This window comes from Marmota monax, unplaced genomic scaffold (assembly GCF_021218885.2).
Source record: "Marmota monax isolate L192 unplaced genomic scaffold, Marmota_monax_Labrador192_F-V1.1 WCK01_AAM20220418_F8-fsc00880, whole genome shotgun sequence".
Classification (NCBI taxonomy): Eukaryota; Metazoa; Chordata; class Mammalia; order Rodentia; family Sciuridae; genus Marmota; species Marmota monax.
The window spans coordinates 67,826-88,343 of record NW_026692316.1 but is presented as its reverse complement, the minus strand read 5'-3'; the positions used below and the strand labels follow the sequence as shown (position 1 = coordinate 88,343).

Below are 20,518 nucleotides of genomic sequence, written 5' to 3'. Positions count from 1 at the left end.
GATTTTTCTACATGTTATTGTTAGAAATATTTTCTTCATAATAGATTCAACTTTACAAAACACCAAGCTACAGATGAGTAAGATGCCCTACACTGTCTAATTAAGTTGTGAATCCCTAAGATACCTGGATAATTATATTCAAGTGTGGACTTTTTAAACCTACCTACCTTGGAGGTTTCAACCTCCATTAATAATTGACTGGATTCATTTGTTTACAAGATAACAGAGAACCCAGCTCAGACTAGCTACAACAATAAGAGGAGCTCATCAGCTTATTTAACCAAGAAGTTCCATGATAGGTTAAGACTTCAGGCATAGATTGATCTAGTGGTTTACCCATGTCACTAGGGTGCTTTTTGCTTTTCTCCATATTATCTTCCATTTAAAGGTTGGAATTCTTCATGACTTCAAAAGGCTGGTGGTAGAAACAGAAGCTCCATTTTTTTTCTGTTTCAGCAGATTGGAGAATGTATTCTTTTGTCAGCTTCCACAGAAAAGAGAAGATACTTTTTTTCCCCAGAATTCCTCCAAAAGGCCATTCACACTGGCTGGGAGAAGGATGTATTGACATAAGCCAGTCAAGGCTTATGTCAATAAGCATTGATTAATAATCCTTAATAATAATCCTACCCTTGGATTTTTGGGAGAGTTCAATTCCAGCCAGACCTTTTGACTTAGAAATTTGGGTTCCTGTTAAAAAGGAACAAGGTTGAGAACATATTCAGGGGAGGCAGCCAATAACTATTCTCTCAAAAATGTTTATAATTTAAGATATACTCCGTTTATGTTATTTCCTAAATTTCAATGCAGTATATATTTTTTTACCAGTTTTTGGTGAGTGTAACTTGAGTTAGAGGAATAATCATATTCCCACTTATTACAGGCTGGCTTAGAAATAAGAAGATGAGCTCTAACTCTTTCTATTGAAGGCATCCTTCAGAAAAAAATGAGATTAATTTTGACTTGTGGAAGAAGTGCCTTTATGGTTAACAAAATACTATAGAGACCTATTTTCATAGTTTGAAAGGAGTCATGCTGAGACATCTTGATTAGAAACTTAAAATAGTTCCAGTCTCACTACCAAGCCCTGTTCCCATCATGGAGCTACTAATTATTTAGGCATTGGTAAGTATCAATCTCATCTCCTTGTCTCTCAATAGCTAAATTTATGGCAGTGCTTGAATCATTTGATATACTATATAGGAGGGATGTTTCCAAGAAGAAATATAGATCAGGCAAAGAATGGGATAGGGGACAAATCAATTTGGATAAAATATGGAGCCTATTTAAACAATATGCTTCATGGACTTCCTTGGTTCCCTTTGGACAAATAAAGCAAATTTGAACATTTGGAAGGCTGAGGTTGACTGTCAGAGGAAAACACTGATATGTCAAGATAATTGTTCCCTTTATGTTACTTCTCCCCTAGTGACCTCAATGCGTACCAGGATCTGATGCGTTAGCCCATTTGTCTAGTAGCTTTTTAGATCTTCCATGTCAAATGTGTTTTTTTTTTTGGCAGGGTACCAGGGATTGGTCTCAGGGGCACTCGACCACAGAGCCACATCCTCAACCCTTATTTGTATTTTATTTAGAGACAGGGTCTCACTGAGTTGCTTACCACCTCACTTATGCTCTGATTGGCTTTGAACTTGATTTTCCCCTGCCTCAGCCTCCTGAGCCACTGGGATTACCAGTGTGTGCCACTGTGCCAGGCCCCAGTGTTCAATGTTTGACTTAAATCCAGGGAAAGTCTAGTATCAGTCCCACTGAGCTTGAATATTGATATCATTTTTAAAAACTATTGATTGTTATTAATTTAGCAAACCAATGAGGTTAATCCCATCACCTGGTTCCAATGTATCCCCCTATAGCTTCATTTGCTTTTTCTCATATGAAAGTAAAAAAAAAAGATTTAAAAAAAAACAGGCCAATAATTAAAACAAGTCACTCTTTAGATTGTGTGAACTTTAAGCATTTTGCTACCATGGCACTCCTTGCCTGCAGTTCTTAAAACTCTCCAATTTCTTATTAATTCAGAATATGTAGAGTTTGTTGAAATCTGCTTCTGTTTTTTTTTCTTTTCTACATTTTCTGTTTTTTTTTCATATATTATAATTAAATGTGCCAGTATAATAAAGAAAATAAAGGAATTTAAAGAATTGCATTTCAATTTTAAAAAGGCACAACCTTAAACACTCTCATCCTACTTTATATTAAATCTTATTTTGAAAATATTTTAGGATCCTACAGGTAGAATGCAGACTGCACACCCAGGAAGGTGAAGGTTGCCTTGTTACAAATGCTCAGGGGAAGGTTTTTTTACTCCTTATCTTTGCCCAGAGCTCTTTTCTTTTGGTTTCTGTCAATACTCTAGATTTATTTCTCCTTGCTTCTTGCACAGAGAGTCTCAACTTTGTGTGGGGATGTCCAATGAGCACCCTCTGCACCCCTACAGCTCAGGTGCCCACTGTGAGCAGCTGTGTGCCCAAGTTCAAGGTCTCTCATCTCAGAAGAATGTTTCCCAGGAACTTTGCTTTTCTGTTCTTGGCCTCTGGGGAATCCTTCTTTCCCTCCCAGTCCAGTGAAGCTCTTAAACAGACAATTTTATGTTTCTAATCCAGCTTTTTTACTTGTTTTGTTCAGCAGTTTTGTTTATCTAGTGTCTGCCCTGCTGACAGGAAAGCCCTGAATTGCTTTCTAAAATGGTCTTTTCAAAGGTTTGTTTACAAATAATCTGACTCTTGGATTCCATAAGGTTATATATCCAACAATAGTTTCTAAATCTGTCTTAAGTCTTTTTATTAAAAAAACAACAACACAACAAAAACCAAGCAAGAGCTTTGGGATGTGGCTCAGTGGTAGAGATCTTGCTTGGCATGTGTGAGGCCCTGGATTTGATACTCAGCACCGGGGAAAACAAACAAACAAACAAACAAACAACAACAACAAAAAACCTACCCCAGGTAACCCTCATAATCACCCCCAAAGCAGCTTCATTGAAGTTCATTCTAGTTCAATAATCCATTCTTCAAGTTAAAGAAGTCACCAGAGTTGGGGCTTTATTAATCTAGTTTCCATTACCCCACACGACAGAATATTCATCAGATGCTGAACACCTCATCTGGAGAAGGTACCACATACTTCTTTACTTCAGCCAAATTCCAGTACAAACATTTTATCAGGGATCCTTTCTAATCCCACTGCCATCTATCTGTGATAGCTTGTGCCCACGGAGCACGGATGGATGATTAAAGTTGGTGATGGAGGGCAAGAAGAAGATGTTAAAAATAAATCCATCAAAATGAACTTCTTAGGAAACATGTGTCCAAAATGACACAATTCCTAAAGGGTTTCTTTCTGCAGTTCTTATCATTTCAAAACACCTATTGAATACCGATTCTCTGCAATTTGGACCAGACCTAGAGAACAAAAGCAGTAAAACCCCTGCCCTGGGGGTCTTCTCTCTTCATTTAGAAGGCAGCTGTGCAATAATTACAAAAGGAGTACATTTAGATTAAAATTATTCTTTTTAACATGATCTGGGTGTGGCTTGTCTCTGACCTTGTCTTGAATGGGCTTTCCTTCCCAGCCAAGGTCATTCCCACCCAGAGTCTCTTCTGAACCTGCTACTACCTTGTGCTTTGGTTTTATATCATCTCTGGTTTTTGTTTGTTTGTTTGTTTTGTTTTGTTTTGCTTTGTTTTGTTTTTGTAGTAGGGATTGAACCCAGGGGCCCTTAACCACTGAGCCACATCCCCAGCCTATCTGTATTTTACTTTGAAACAGGGCCTCACTGAGTTGATGAGGCTGGCCTTGACATGCAGTCCTCCTCTCAGCCTCCCGAGGTGCTGGATGACAGGCGTGCTCCACCATGCCTGGGTCCACATCATCTCTAATGGATCTTTCTTATTCGCATCTCAGATTGAATGTCAGTTCCTCAGAGAAACCTTCCTCTGTACATCATCCAGTCACCCTGTAACAGTGGTCCACATTGTGCTTTGAATATAGCCCTTCCTGGTCTGCCACTGTGACTTATTTTTAAAATGGACCTGTTTCTTTCTCTTCCTTTCCTCTTCCCCCGTCTTGGGAAAACAGGATTACCTTTCTTCCCCATCCTAGGAAGAGTTACCTGTTTGCACACTCACCATGGGAATGAAGTAATTCAGACTTGGGATGGCACCAGAAGATCTCAGAAATGACTGTCTCCCAAATTAACAAGTGAATTACTACTTTGACGGAGAACACGGGGAGGGTAGGCTTTGATTCATCTATTAAAACCCCTCTGTTCCCCATGATAGGCAGAATCATAGCCTCTTGGACAAGATTCAGTACCCTGTGTTTCTCCTTTGCTAACAAAGCAGTAAAACTTCTTTTTCCTTTTTTATCAAAATGGTGTCCTTATTATTGGTTTGGCATCAGGGACAAGGACCAAGCTTTTGTTGTTGTTTTTGCATACTGGGGATTGAACTCATGGGCACTTGACCACTGAGCCACATCCCGAGCCGTATTTCATATTTTATTTAGAGACAGGTCTCACTGAGTTGCTTATGGCCTTGCTTTTGCTGAGGCTGGCTTGGAATTCACAATCTTCCTGTCTGAGCTGCTGGGATTACAGGCACGCACCACTGTGCCTGGCTAAGGACCAATCTTTTGATAAAAAACCTGTCTTAGGTCTTTTTTGTTATGAAGTTATTTTCTTTGTTTATATCAGCTCCACCTTTTACACACATACCTCTCCAGCACCTGGAAAAATGTCTGGTGCATGGTAGGCAGGCAACACATTTTTCAGGAATAAAGAAATGAATGATTATATAAAAGACAAATCTGTATACTATGAGAATTCTAAAAGGGTCACCTGCCTAAGTAGGGGGTTGGGTAAGTGCTGCACATGTCAAATGTGTATGAACTTTTTCTTCAAGTGGAATATAAATGCCTGAAAGAAAGGGAACTTACTTTACATTTTTTAAAAATAATTTTTTAGAGTTGTTGACAGATCTTTATTTTATTTATTTATATCTGGTGCTAAGAATCGAACCCAGTGCCTCACACATGCCAGGCAAGCATGCTACCACAGAGCCACAGCCTCAGCCCATTACTTTACATTTTTATGAATTCTCTTCCAACAGCACATAGCACTGTTTTGCTAAACTGAAGCTACTCAGCATTATAATCTGCAACAGGGGATCTGTAACTTTTGAGCACTTCTTACAGGTGAGCTTATCATCTTGTATATCTGTATCCTCCTTTTTTTTCAGTGAACCTCCCAGAATCATGTTCTGCTGTATATTTCCGCCTAAGACAGTGAATGAAGGATGGAGTGATTTCCAAGACTACCTTTCCCCAAGCCTCTTTGCCAAGAAGTTGATCAGCAAGCAGTTGGTACATAGTATCCTGCACCTAGGAGATGATCAATACAATTATGGAAAGAATGAATTTTTCAGCCTGGTGCAGCCTGGAGAATCAAGATGACATATTCACAATGAATGACTCCTTTTGCTACATTTTAGTAACAGGTGAGGAATCCTGGGCTTTTGTATGTTTCTGCCCCAAAGCTGTTGAGTTACTCTGAAAATCCTCCAGACCTTCTGCTTCTGAGTTCCCTCATCTGTGAAATTATGTGCTGGGGGATGATACACCAGGTCATGGGGATTCTGATTTTTTTAATCCAATATTATTGGCACCTGTAAACCTAAGGCAAATGCAACCACTCTGACCCTCAGTTTTATCATTTCTAAAGGGAAAAAATAATAATAGTCCCCCACCTCCTAAGATGGCTGCTGAGAATAGGGCACAAAATGTAGGCAGGTGCCCCAAAGCTCAACAATCAATATAAATAATATTTTAATACCATATTTTTAAAAAGTCAAAATTAATGCAAATAAATTCACAATGAAAAAACTATCCACATTTTTCAATAAAGACAAGATCAGTAACAGTGCTGTGCCAAACCATTCTGCAGCCTGAGGCAAAAAGGGAAAAGGATTAAATGAAATCATGCTTGTAAGGTACTTGGCATCAAGCCTTGCACATTGTAAGTTTACAGTAAACATAAATCAGTATTATTGAATAATCTCCAAGATTTCTTCTTGTTTGAAAATTGCTTAGCTACCACTTTTCCCCACAATTTAGTCTTTTAAAAAATGGCAACTACTGATTTAATTTTAGGCAAAAATTCTGCAGAGTTGGCTCCATGTCTACCATTCTTCTGTAAAAATGTAGAATTAGTTCCAGGGGAAAATAAAATAAGTTAGACTCTAAACTTCTTTTATATGTGCTTAGGATGCAATTAAATACATTGAAGTTTTAACAGAATTTCAGAACAAAGTAGGTCTCAATACTGCCAAAAGCACAGTGAAATCAAGCTCAAATAGCCACCAGTTGCTCATGAGCACTCAAGATACCATCCACCTGCTTAGCAAATGCTTGCTGAAGTCCTGTTATGTTCCTCTGCTCTGAGCTAAATACTGGACCTGCAGAGATTAAAGAGATGCAGATTCTGCCCTCAGAATATCTAATGTGGAGATAAAATTTGCCTGAAAACATGAGGGGTCCATATAACATGTCAAAGCTATTTCCCAGGGAGAAAAATATGCAACTCATAGAACTTATAATGGGAAATTATTTCCATAAGAATTATTGCACAAGAGGATACATATTTTGAGACACATCATCCAACACTTTTTATCCATTAACACTTACCCAAAACACATTATAAAACACTTAAGAGGCATTATGTAAATACTGAAGAAATAATAGAAGGCCAAGTACCATCATTTGTACCTTTAAATGCTGACCCTTGGCTTGGTGGAGGAATAATGGGGACACAATAAGATGTTGTGCAAAATGCCATGGCCATAAACAGGGGAGTGATAATGAGGAAGAGGTGGGGGAGAGTCAAGATGGTCAGATCCACCTGAGTCTAAATCTGCATCACCTCCACATATAGACTGAGGAGGAGAGATGCAGACAGGGGGCTTGTAGGAGCAATTTAGTAAGCATCCAAGAGAAGTTCTCACTTCCTTTATAGTCTTCTTTAAAACAATACAGAAGGAATAAGCCCATCTGGAAAGTCTACTACTACTGTAAGATTCCAACTGTAAGTCATTCTTGAAAAGTTAACACTAAGAAGACTGAGGAACATACTCGAGTTTTACATCCTAATCTTGCAAGGTTGAGAAATGTATCTAAAAGGGACTGGGGTTCTGTCTCAGTGGTAGGATACTTTCCTAGTATGTGTAAGGCACTGGATTTGACCCTCAGCACCACATATAAATAAAGAAATAAAATAAAGAGGTATTGTGTCCATCTACAACTAAAATCCAGTTTTATCCATAAAGATTTAAAAGAAATGGGTTCTAAAATATTTTCAGCTAATCTACATCTTTTTTTTTTCTTTTGGTACCAGAAATTGAACTCAGGGATCCTTAACCACTGAGCCACATCCCCAGCCTTTTTTTTTTATTTTGAGACAGGGTCTTGTTAATTTGCTTAGGGTCCTGCTAAATTGCTGAGCCTGGAAAAATTGTGCTCTATATGTGTATTATGAATTTAAATGCATTCTGCTGTCACGTGTATCAAATTTGAATAAATAAATTAATTTAAAGAATGAAATTATTTTCAAATCATATATAAAAATAAACTCTGCAAGGCTGGGGTTGTGGCTCAGTGGTACAGTGCTCATCTCACACATGGAAGGCACTGGTTTTGATCCTCAGCACCACATAAAAATAAAATAAAAGGTATTGTGTCCATCTACAGCATACACACACACACACACACACACACACACACACATATAGCAGAGTTTATATATAACTACATATATATAACTACAACTTTTAATAAAAAAAATAAGATAGAAAAAAAAATAAATTGCTGAAGCTGGCTTTGAATTCATGATCCTCCTGCCTCAGCCTCTGGAGCCACTGAGATTATAGTTGTGCACCAACATTCCCAGCCACAGCCTACATCTCTTGAACACTAGTCATTTTAACAATGAAAACCCACTTCTAATATGTATTATGATAATTAACAGAACCTTTGATACTGGTCAAGGATGACAGCAACAAGATCAATGGTTGCTAGTGGTTGCAGGGAGGGATGAGGGGCCAGAGCACAGAAGATTTTTAGGGCAGTGAAACTCTTCTGTATGAAACGATCATGTTGGAATCATGTCATTACAAACCTGTCCAAACCTATAGAAGATAAAAAATCAAGAGTATCCCCTAATGTCAACTACGGACTCTGGGTGATAATGGCATGTCACTGTAGGCTCATCACTTGCAAATAATGGACCCCTCTGGTGGGGATTCGATAATGAGGGAGGCTGTTCATATGAAGAAAAGGGATGTTTGGGAAACCTCTGTACCTTCTGCTCCACAAATCAAAAACTGCTCTAAAGGAGAAAAAATTTGTTTTTGCTTTTTCAGTACCAGGAATTGGACCCAGGGGAACTTGACCACTGAGCCACATCCCCAGTCCTTTTTTATTTTATTTTTTTGTATTTTTATTAGAGAGAGGGTCTCACTGATTTGCTCACAGCCTTGCTAAACTGCTGAGGCTGGCTTTGAACTCTAGATCCTCCTTTCTGAGCCTCCCAAGCTTCTGGGATTATAGGCCTGTGCCACAGCACCTCGCAAGAGGAAAATATTTTTAATAAAAGGAATAAAACAATGTATTGGAAGCATTCCAAGGCTGGTATAGGAGGATTGGGGTGAGACTTCTCTCTTTCTGATACATTTGGAATGCTGAGCCTTACCTGATAGCTGTTCCCACTGTACCAGGAGAGATGTCTTCTTGGTGGGTCAAATTCTCCATTTTATCACATTGTCACAGAAGTTAATGTGACTGGAAATACACAGAGAGATCCCTATGGAGCTTATTGTTCACTGCCACCCCAGATTTCCAGAGCTGGATTTGTTACCCTAATTTTTGTGCTATAGAATCTTCTGTGAGCAACACCTGTGTCTTGATGATTGTAACTGATTTTAAATTATTCCATTGGTGGGGATGGTGGTCTAAATAAGTGATTGATAATTTTTAAGCTACACCCTAGTGCCCAACAGTCTGATTGGGAATATGTTCCAGAGATGGACATTTGCACCTGTTTGTTTGAAAGACCACAATGCTGATGAATTCAACCACTGTACCCCAGCTCTATTCATGCTTGTCCAGTACCCAAGGTCATGTTAATTAGTATAATAAATATTAGAAGTGGGCTTTCAACTGTAAAGTGGCAGGTTTTCAGGATATGTAGATTGGTTAAAACATATTAGAGACATTTCTCAATCTTGCATGAACAGGACACAAAACTTGAATGTGCTTTTTAATCTCTGATGTTCAAAATGGTGCTTGAGTCTTTTTTCTAAACTGGTTCTAACCTACCTCTGTTCACAAACACATGATTCTGGTTGCCTGATCCTGGTTCTGAGGTTCACTGAATTGTGCCTTGAGAATGTGGGCATGGGCTGGAATTGTGGCTCAGTGGAGAGCACTTGCCTAGTATGTGGGAGGCCCTGGGTTCTATCCTTAGCACTACATTAGAAAAAAAAAATAATAATAAAATATAGGCGTGCCATCCATCTACAACTAAAAATAAATAAGTAAGTAAATAAATAAAAAAGAATATGGGTGTGAACTGGTTGCAGTGGTGCACGTCTGTAATACCAGCAGCTTGGAAGGCTGAGGCAGGAGGATCGCAAGTTCAAAGCCAGCCTGAGCAACAGGAAGTGCTAAGCAACTCAGCGAGACCCTGTCTCTAAATAAAATACAAAATTGGGCTGGGGATGTGGCTCAGTGTTTAAAAGAATGTGGGTGTGTCCATCTCAAGGGAAAGTTTTCTGCAAGAATGGTCAGAGCACACAAAAGATCAGAGAGCTAAGGTGAGCTGAGGTTGAGCTCGGAGGTCATGTGACGTTTTTTGTACCTGTTGCTAATAAATGCTTACTCAATAAATGTTTGTTTGTGTGATAGAATTTGATCCTGGACTTGCTTTTGTTGCCGGATTTTATTGCAACACGAGAAGAAAGAGATAGTTTACACGGATTTACCTCCAAGTTTTATTCAACAATAAATGAACAACTATTATGTTCCATCTTGGAACATACAGTCTGGAAAAAAGAAAACAGAAAAAAACCTAGTAGTTGTACTCAAGCTTGATCCAGTTAGTTCACATTGTCCTGCTAGATCCTTCCAAGCAAGAGACATCCCATCAGAGAGACTATTCAGATACCAAAGGTCATCATAAATCCCTTAGTCCTCAGTTTTGTCAGTAGAAGAATCATGACTTATATATAAAAAATACAAAAAAAAAGTGCACTTGGGGTTTGAGAATTTGAGCTACTTTAAGGATTCTAGGCTTTTCCAAATCCTCCTTGGGAAAGTCTTGCTGTATATACTAGTGCTCTAATCACATGCCCTTCTTGGCTCCCAGGGAGAGCTGCTACCCAATGATATAACTGATGATTCAAGAACAGAAATATGTGTTCTGTGTAAACCAACAATGTGATCACAAAACAGAAGAGTGAGTTCACAAGGTAACCCCTCTCTCTGCAATTCACTAAAGCAAGTGTTGTGAAAAAGATAAATACATGGGACTTTAGAAGAGGGAACTGTTACTTAAGCTGAGAATGACAAAGAATAACTCCATGAAGAAGGTGACACTTGAGTTGATCCTTAAAGAATGGCTAGGCTGATTCTCAACTTCCATTCTCAGCAATATTAGATCTGGGTTATGAAATGCTTGCTCCATGTGCATGCTAACTCACAATAAGGGCAGAAGGGTAGGGAGGGTAGAAATACTTTGGGTTAGACAAAGAGGAATGAAGGGAAGAGAGGGGGGTGCTAACAGGAAAGACAAGGGGATGAACAGGACTTTCCTGTGTTTATATATAAATGTTCATATATGAATACAAGGCCACTGAAACTCCACATCATGTACAACCAGAAAAACAGGAAGTTATACTCCAAGTGTATAAAATATTTCAAAATACACTCTACTCTCAGGTATAACTAAAAAGAACAAATTTAAAAATGTGATTAGGGCTGGGATGCATGTCCATCCTTGTTTCCTCTTGTTAAATAAAGGTAGAATACTGGGTGCCAAAGATCATACCTATAGTTACAGTCACTTGGGAGGCCAAGGAGAGAGTATTGCAACATTGAGGCCAGCCTCAGCAACTTAGGTGGATGCTGTTGCAAAAGAAAAAATAAAAATGGCTGAGAACTTGGCTCAGTACTAGATAGCCCTGGGTTCAATCCCTAGGGCTATAAAAGAAAGAAAAAAAAAGAAAAAGATAGGAAGTCATTTATGTGAATTTTTAAAAATAGACTTTATTGATTTAAATGTGGTGCTGAGAATTGAACCCAGTACCTCTCACATGCTAGGCAAGCACTCTACCACTGAGCCACGACCCCAGTCCCAATGTGAATTTCAAAAAAGGACATTCAAGACAGTTATATATAAAGCACAGTGCTCATTTCTCTTTGGAGAGGTAAAAAAAAAAAAACAACAACAATATGGTGATATGTGACGTGGATAGGATTATAATATACTTGTTAAGACTATTGGGCCTAAGATAAGGCCAGCAGAAATGGAATTAGGAGGTGTTGAAAAAGAAAAAAAAGACAAGGAATTAAAAATCATGAGAAAGGTTTTTAGTTGCATGTTAGCGTGGTGGGATATTTTTGAGAAAATGGGATTTTCTAATAAGGGGTATAAAATTAATAAAGCCTTGATAAGTGGCAGAGACATTACACACGTTTTTCTCTGAGCATCTCTAATAAGTATAATGGAAGGGAGAAATCTATAAAATTCAGAAAAAAAAATTGCAAAAAGGATGTGAGAAAACAGGAGTGTGAATTGGCAGAAACTTTTCTGGAGAACTATATGGCAGTATCCATCAGGTCAGGCCACAGTAACCAACAATGACACAATGACAGTGGCTTTAAAACATGTTTCTTCCTCATTCAGTGTTTGTGGCAGGTCAGCTGAGGTGTTGGTCCATATTGAAATCACTACAGAACTCAGGCTGCAAAGAAGACACTCCCTGGAATGTTGAGGATCACTGTTGTAGAAGCTGAAAGAGACGAGGGAAGTCTTCAAATTGGCAATAAAATGGTAAAGGTATACGTCACTTATAAACATGATGTTTTGACTGAGTTTTGTGGCTTTTCTACTGGCAAGGGGACAAGGAGGTGCAGCTCTATGAGGCTCTGGAAGGCAGAAAACTGGAAATATTCTTAGAGCTGGGCAGATGCCTACCTTGGGCCATAACTATTTTTTTAAATACTTTATTTTTTAAAGAGAGAGAGAAAGAGAGAGAGAGAGAGAGAGAGAGAGAGAGAGAGAATTTTTAATATCTATTTTTTAGTTTTTGGTGGACACAACATCTTTGTTTGTATGTGGTGCTGAGGATTGAACCCGGGCTGCATGCATGTAGGCAAGCATGCTACCACTTGAGCCACATCTCCAGCCCCACTGGGCCATAACTATTAAAATCAAAACATCTATACCCACTGACTGAACAATGCCATTTGTGAGAATTCATACTATGAAAATACTTCCATCAATACCCAGCCTTGAATGTTCAAGGATTTTCTCTTCAGCCTTGAAAATCTGAATTGAAAACTAGAATAACCATCAATAGTGGAATTATTAAATAGATAATAGGGTACTAGTACTTTGGCATTCTATAATCATTACAAAGAATAAGATAGATATTGAAGACGAATTGACTCAAAAAATACCAAACTTATGCATAGAATGATATCATTTATCTTACATATTATGTTAAAATTAGGACTATATTTGCAATAGAGAAAGGATAAAAAATGTTCTTTATAATAGTACTAATATCTATTGTTTATTGAGCTTTTAGCATGGTTAGGAACTGTACTACTAAATGTTACATGCTTCATAAGCATGATTCTCACTTTAAAGATGAAGAACTTAAGGCTCGGAGAAGTTCAGTGACTTGTCTAAGCTCACACAGATAAGCAGTTCTACAGTTAGAATCCCAGTGTGTCTGAAAAATAGCTGGCACTGGGCCGTTGGATAAGGTTAGTGGTGAGGCATAGGAAAAAAAGGCTTTCACTGTCCACTTTATGGGGTTTAATTAGCTTGCATTTATTTTTGTTTTTCTTGCAATAAGTATGTATTCCTTTTTGCAAAAATGATCTAAAACTAAAAATGTGAAGTAATGTGAAGGGGACGAAATAGATCAGAGACAGCCATGCATACATGGAAAAAAAAAAAAAAACTACAAATGTACTCAAACTCTATCCAAGTGCCTGAATTCCAACAGCAGGAGAAAGAAATCCTACATCAAATTCAGTATCTAAAGCAAAAATGGGCTGGTTAGCCTGTTGAAAACGCTGGGAGGAGGGGTCTCTCTTCGAGACAGGGTGGCCTGGCAAATGGCTCTCCAGTGAGTCTAGCAGACTCCTGGGGAAACTGCAAAGGCCATCTTGAGAAACTTTTGGTAAATATTGAGGACAATGAATCACTGAAAACAAGCAGCAGGTTTCATAAAGAATAACTCATGTCAGGCAATTTGACAGCCCTTTAAAAATAGAATTATTAGGGTGGTGAATAAAAGAGCCATTATGAGCCTCCGCATGTGGACTGCATCGTGACTGTCTCAGGAAGCCCTCCCATCTAATGTTTTCCAGTAGGCTGGTGCTGGGGACATGGGAGAGGACTGAGACTGGGAGATAGAAGACACTCATTTATGCATTCAAGGGTGCAAAGTTGTACATACAAGGACATTCATCACAGCACTGTGTGTTATAGGGAGAAACTAGAAACCAGTTTAACATCACCAGTCGGGGATTAGTTAAAAGCATATTGGGGGCTGGGACTGTGGCTCTGTGGTAGAGCGCTCTCTTAGCACTGGCGGGGAACCCGGGTTCAATTCTCAGCACCACATAAAAATAAAGGCATTGCGTTCTATCCATCTACAAAAAAAAAAAAAATTCATATTCTCTCTCTCTCTCTCTCTCTCTGTCTGTCTCTGTCTCTCTCTCTGTCTCTCTCTCTGTCTCTCTCTCTCTCTCCTTTAAAAAATATTTTTAAAAAGCATATTGGTCCAGGTGCTCATGTTTGAGACCCTGTCTCAAAACAAAAGATACAAAGAACTGGGGATGTATCACCATGATATAGTGCCCTGGGTTCAATCCTGGGGACTAGGGGAAAAAGAAAAAAAAAGATGGGAATATCCATGAATGGACTTACATGTAGCTTTAGCTTTTTCAGTCAGGGTTGGCAATCTATGACCCCTGGGCCAAATGTGATCCAAGAATAGGGAATAATTTTTATTGTTTTAAATGGTCAAGAAAAATAAATAAATGAAGAATAATATCTCATGACAGGTGAAAGTGTGTTGTGAAATTTCAATTCCCCCATACATCAGTGAAGTCCTGAAGTAACACAGCCTGCCTTTTCATCTCTGAGTTGTCCTTGGCAGCTCTAAGGCTGCCATGGCAGAGCTGAGTAGTTGTGGCGGGGACCTGAAGATCTGCCAAGCCTACAATATTTACTGTTGGGCCCTGGACAGAAAAAGTTTGCTGACCTCTGACTCCAACAGATCATTAAATGAGATTATTAAGCAGAATGGTTTCATTCTGGTATTGGAGTGTCTGTGTTTCCCCTTTCATCCTGACTCTTTCTCAGCTTTCTTTGAACTTGTTTATTTGGTTATTTTTCTGTTTCTGTTAGTCTGTCTGCTTCTGTCTTTATGGCTGTTGTGGATCTCACTATTGGTGTTTTTTTTTTTTTTTTTTTTTTTGGTGGGGGGTGGGTAGGAATTGAACCCAGCAGCACTTAACCACAGAGCCAGATCCCCAGCCCATTTTTGATGCTGTTGTTTCTGAGACAGGGTTTTGCTAAGTTGCTTAGAGCCTCAGTAGATTGATGAAGATACCTTTGAATTTGCGATCCTCCTGCCTCAGCCTCCCAAGCCACTGGGATTTTATGTGTGCACCATCACACCTGGTTCATTCATGATTCTAAAAAACAAAAATTATATATTTTTATTAGACAAGAAATATCTAGTCCTTGGGGGAAAGAAAGTCAAATATTAAGGCAATATATCCCATGTCAGCCTCTGCTACTTGATTGGAAACTTGCTGAGAGCAAGGGACCATATTCTTGTTTTATCCCCTGCACTTAGCATAGGACCTGGTGCAGAGTAAACCCTTGGTAACACTTCTTTTTTGGGGGAGATAGGTACCAGGGATTGAACTCAGGGGCACTTGACCACTTAGCCACATCCCCAGCCCCATTTTGTATTTTATTTAGAGACAGGGTCTCACTGAGTTGCTTAGCACCTGTGTTTTGCTGAGGCTGCCTTTGAACATGAAATCCTCCTGCCTCAGCCTCCCAAGCCACTGGGATTACAGGTGTGTGCCACCATGCCTGTCTCCTCAATAATACTTCTTAATGAACTATTGCATGCTGTATCTGTGTCTACGGTGTCTTTTGCAACCTATTATTCTGCAGTGTGCTTTTTCTTTTCTTTCTTTTTTTTGTTTTTTGTTTTTTTTGGTATTGGGTATTAAACCCTGGGGTGCTCTACCACAAAGTCACAATCCCAGCCCTTTTTATATTTTATTTTAAGACAGGATCTTGCTAAGTTGCTAAGGCTAGACTCAAACTTCCAATCCTCCTACCTCTGTCTGCCCCACAGTGTGCTTTCTTGTATGTGCTAATAGACATAAACTATAGGAAGTGTATGAGGAGAGAAAGCATTTTCCATTCTGACCACAGAAAACACACCCTTCTGTGTAGTAGCCAAGGCCCTCTTAGTAACTGGCCTTCTGTACAGCTCAGATGTCACCTCGGGCAAGTGCAGTGGATCACAGTCAGGAAGCATTTTGTTAATTTGTTTTGTGGGTGACACACCAGCAGGGACACAGGAAACCTGGCATGGATCATTTACTGGGCCTTCTTACTTAGGATGGTAATTGTATTTCTGTGCCATGAGCCCAAATCTCGTTGCTCTCGTGCCTAACCATCTTCCTTCCTTGTTTCTATTTTTAAATTTTATTTTTAATGGATACATAATAATTGAACATATTTATTGTGTATATTGTTAATTTTTTTTTTGGGGGGGGAGTGCTAGGGATTGAACCCCGGGCCTCATGCATGGTAGGCAAGTGCTCTACTACTGAGCTACATCCCCAACCCCCATCTTGATGTTTTGATGCACATACACATTGTGTACTAATCAAATCAGGGTATTTGGCCCATCCATCACCTCATACATTTATCATTTATTTGTGGTGAGAACATTCAGACTCCTCATTATTTAAAAATATTTGATATGATATCATTAACCATAGTCACCCTGCTGTGCAATAGAACTCAAAGACTTATTCTTGCTGTCTAACCATAGCTCTGTCTCGATCATTCAGTCACTTCCTATCCCTCCCTGCCCTCTTTCTACTCTTCCCTTCTATGAGATGAGCTTGGGCAGATTCCCTGACTCATCTCGACTCTTTGATCTGCTACTCTGACCTCCTTTTCCTGCTTTTCTAAGACTTCATGCAAAAGCAGGAGTTAAGAACATTATGTTCCAAGCGAATGGCTCTGTGCATGGCACCTTTGGAACCTCAGATTTATGGATCAAGTTGGGCAAGTTTCATGCCACCTATTTTTACAGATAAGGAAACTGGGGCACAGAGAAGTGAAACATTTTGCCAAGGTCAAGGCCTGTTCCAGAAGCAGTGCTCCAAAGCGCTTTGCCATGCTGTGTCTCTACTGCACACGGTTGGGGTGCCTTACTGGCCTTTGTATTCTCAGTACCTGGCAGAAAGCCCAGGGCCAGGAGCAGATACTGTCTGCCTGTTGAAAAGGTGGATTAGAAGCACACTTTATGAGACTTCCCCAGGCTTCCTCATGCAAATGCTGTTGGACAAGTTCCCTCCTAACCTGGCTGAGGGTGGGATGGGGTACACTTGGTTAGAACTTTCCTGGAAAGCAATTAGGCAATGTTGCCCTCCAGCAAAATGTGCTAACCATTGGGCCAGAACATTTTTATTTCTAGGAATTTGTCTTCAGGATAAAAAAAAAGATCACAGATGTGTGTGCAACAACATATATACAATGATGTTTATTGCAGTGTTGGCTATCACAATGGACAACTCGAAACCATCCTAATGCCTGACTATAAAGAATTGGTTAAATAGCTTATGGTACATTTCTCTGATGGAACATTTTGCAACCAGAACAATATCACTCTTAATGCATAAAGTGGTTACCCCTGGAGAAGAAGAGAATGTATCCCGAGGAACACATGGAAAGCTCCAGCTGTGTTTGTAATGATTTCTTTCTTGAGCTGGATGCTTATTATCTCATGCTTTCCCCCCTCCTCCCCTGGGGGCCTCATGCACACTAGACAAGCACACTACCACTGAGCTGCATCCCCAGTCCTATTATCTCATTCTTTACACCTCTTGATATGTCTAAATTATTAGGTAATTAGGTGAAAAATGAAATTTTAAAATATCGTGTTTAGAATACTTAGTGATGTGTCAAAATAATCATAAAATATTATGCCTAAGCAAACAGGTTGTAATAAATAGTACAAACAATATCATGACGATTTTCTAAATCAGAGCATGCATTTAGGTATGAAAGAAACCCATTAAACTTTAAATTGTGTTTATACTTGGACAGTGTGGTTTCAGGTGATTTCCATTTCTACAATTCAACAGTATTATTTTGTACAAAAGAAGTAATACTTTTTCACTTGCAGACTTTCATCTCTTACTACTTTCTGCTTTCCTCAGTAAGAAACTCCAGAATGATTTTCCACTTGTCTCTTCCTTTGAATCTACCCATCCAGGGTTTTGATTTGATTTTTGTTATTCACATTTTCTTAATCTTCTCCTTTGTTGCTGGCTGGTCTCCACAAGATTTTAGACCTTATTTTTTGTCATGTAGTGAAATCACTTGATCATGGAGTTATCCACACCCTGACCTGGTGATGTTGAAAACCCTGAGTTTTCTTTTAGCCAATCTGTGTTTCATTTTTAAGCTTCTTATGGATAAAAGTCACAGGGTTTGGCAATAAATTGCTTGTGATGAGTCAAGGATGGTAATAAGCTGCAAATTGACTTTATAACTTCATGCTAGTGAGGTGTGTTGGGATACTCAATAGTTCTGTCCCATCACTTCCAAAAGGTGATTAAATATTAATGGACTAGAGTCCCTACCTGGATGTGAATTCATGAAGGGGAAGACTGTGTGCACAGGGTCAAGCAGGCGAGGTTGACCAGTCTTTTCTTGAATTCATTCTGATGGAGAACCGGCTCAGGATATTGAGTGGCAGTGTGAGAGCTCATGACCTTGATCTCGGAGGGTTTGTTTAAGAAATCACAACTGGAAGAAAGACATTGAGGTGACAGAAGAGGCCCTGCAACTCCATTGGAAATTGAAATGGTTTCCTGAATAAAGAGAAACAGCAGAAGTCAAGTTCATTTGGAGTGTTTCAGCATATGTTCTGAATTTGGAAACATTGTATAGAAGCAAGGCAGGGAAACAAGATTTTTGCTGCATTGCTTAGGAAATGTGTGGGAAAGTGTTTAAAACAGGAGGATTCAATTATAAGAGCTTTGTATTCAATTATAAGAGCTTTGTATTCTTATGACTATATCACTTTCCCTCCTAGGCCAGAAAGAGTAGATCAGAAAGTTCTGGATGAATGGATTAACGAACTGATCAAATCCATGATTAATCATGGAGGTTAATCTCCTGCCTCCTGTGTGGATTCATCAAGATGTTGGTGGTTGGAGGTGACATAATCTCAATTCAGAAACAACTTTGGTAAAATCAGAAGGGACTTTATTGGCTGCTCTGATTGAAAAGGCCAGTGGGTAGTGCTATGTCCATCATGGCCGGATTCAAGGTACTCTTCCAAATCAATTTTTGCCATTGTATCTCATGGCTCATTTGCTTCAAAAGTAAGGTGATTTTAGTTAACATAGGGAAAATTCCAGGAAAATAATATGCCACGTTTTCCAATCCATAGTACATTTGATTGAGTAAAGTGAATTTAAAGGGATTTGATCCTCAAGCAAGGTGACCTCTCTCAGGTGAATTAAATCATGTCTCATGTTGCTTAAAAGATGTTGTGACTGTAGAGAAATGTTGACAGGGACAGAAATCATTATGGAGTTTCCCATTTCCTATTCCTATTCATTTTTCAAAATAATACAGAAGAATCCTTTACCATCTAGGTTTTACAAATAAAATTATTGGAAGATTTCTTTGAAGTTGGCTGATTTTATTTTTTGTACTGTAAACTATTTGGTAAATCTAATTTAAATGCAATTTTTTAATGACTAGTGTTGATATTATGATTCATCACTCATTTACTTAATTAGCAACACTTGACTTTATATACCCAAAATGTCCAATTTGCACCCTGGCATTTTTTCAGTTAAATAAAATTATGTATGGAGAAAATAAAGCTTTTTTTCCTATTTTTGAAATGTGCCTTTTAGTTTTTGTTGTTAATTGCCACTAAATGTAAACCATCAATGAGAGGGATAGGTTGAGTGTGCTGCTAATGGTTAGCAGAGAAGACAGTAATAGTCTAGTTGTGACTAGGACTGTCTAGGTTCAAATCATGACACCTGCATGTGCTGTCAGACTTTGAGAAAGCATTTTGTGTCTTTTTGTCTGTTTCATCCCTGTGATGTTGATTATCTACCTCATGGTACCTGTGTACCTACTATGTGTGATAGTAACCTCCTCTCATGTGAGAGATTGAATTTAAAAAGCACTTAGTGTTGCTTTTAGTATTAATATGATTATTAATATGTGCTATAGGATTTGGAAGAATCAAAAGTGACTTATACAGGTCATGAGTCTAGTCCCCTGTTCTAAGGAAAAACTTTCAGCACCAAGAACAACAGCTAGGTAGTTATTTTGGACTGAATGAATAGGTGATTTGCTACAGTAAAGACAAAACAAGTTTGCATGTGGATGGAAAGGGAAAAGTCTTATTGCAATATTCCTCATGAGTCTACTGGATTGAATTTCGATTCTTAAAGAGAAGGAGCATCTTTTGACCATGATGTGAAATGCAAAATTGTTTAGACCAAGTGATATTGAGTCTTAAAATACGAGGTATGCTAAAGAATATAAACTTTGTTTTAGAAGTTATATGGAGCTGCTCTAGGTGGGGAGTCCCTGGCCTCATGATTTCAAACCTGAACTTCCTTGGGAGGTGGACACAATCAGTGTGTATTTTCATGGTTTAATGAGAACAGAAAGACCGCTGGGCCCTTGAAATGTGGGATACCTGAATGGAACCTACTTGCTACAATTTTGCATTAAATAAGACAGACATATATGCTCAGATTTCCAGGTTCTAAGGCAAGATTTAGTCCACACACAGTTGACTAAGTAATGAGGAGAAAGAGATGAAAATAGGCACCAATTATTATTTTTCCTTCTAATTTCGACTCTATGTCAAGCATTTTTGTGAATTAGATGGTATTATCATAT

At 38.8% G+C, this 20,518-nt stretch overlaps 1 long non-coding RNA gene across 1 annotated transcript; it reads left to right on the top strand.

Moving 5' to 3' along the window:
- Window positions 1-4,931: 4,931 nt before the first annotated feature.
- Window positions 4,932-19,278, top strand: LOC124090538 (uncharacterized). Its single transcript, XR_006851113.2, has 4 exons — window positions 4,932-5,516; window positions 10,436-10,538; window positions 11,975-12,121; window positions 18,675-19,278. It is a non-coding gene; the product is annotated as an uncharacterized LOC124090538 (long non-coding RNA).
- The last annotated feature ends 1,240 nt before the right edge of the window (window positions 19,279-20,518 follow it).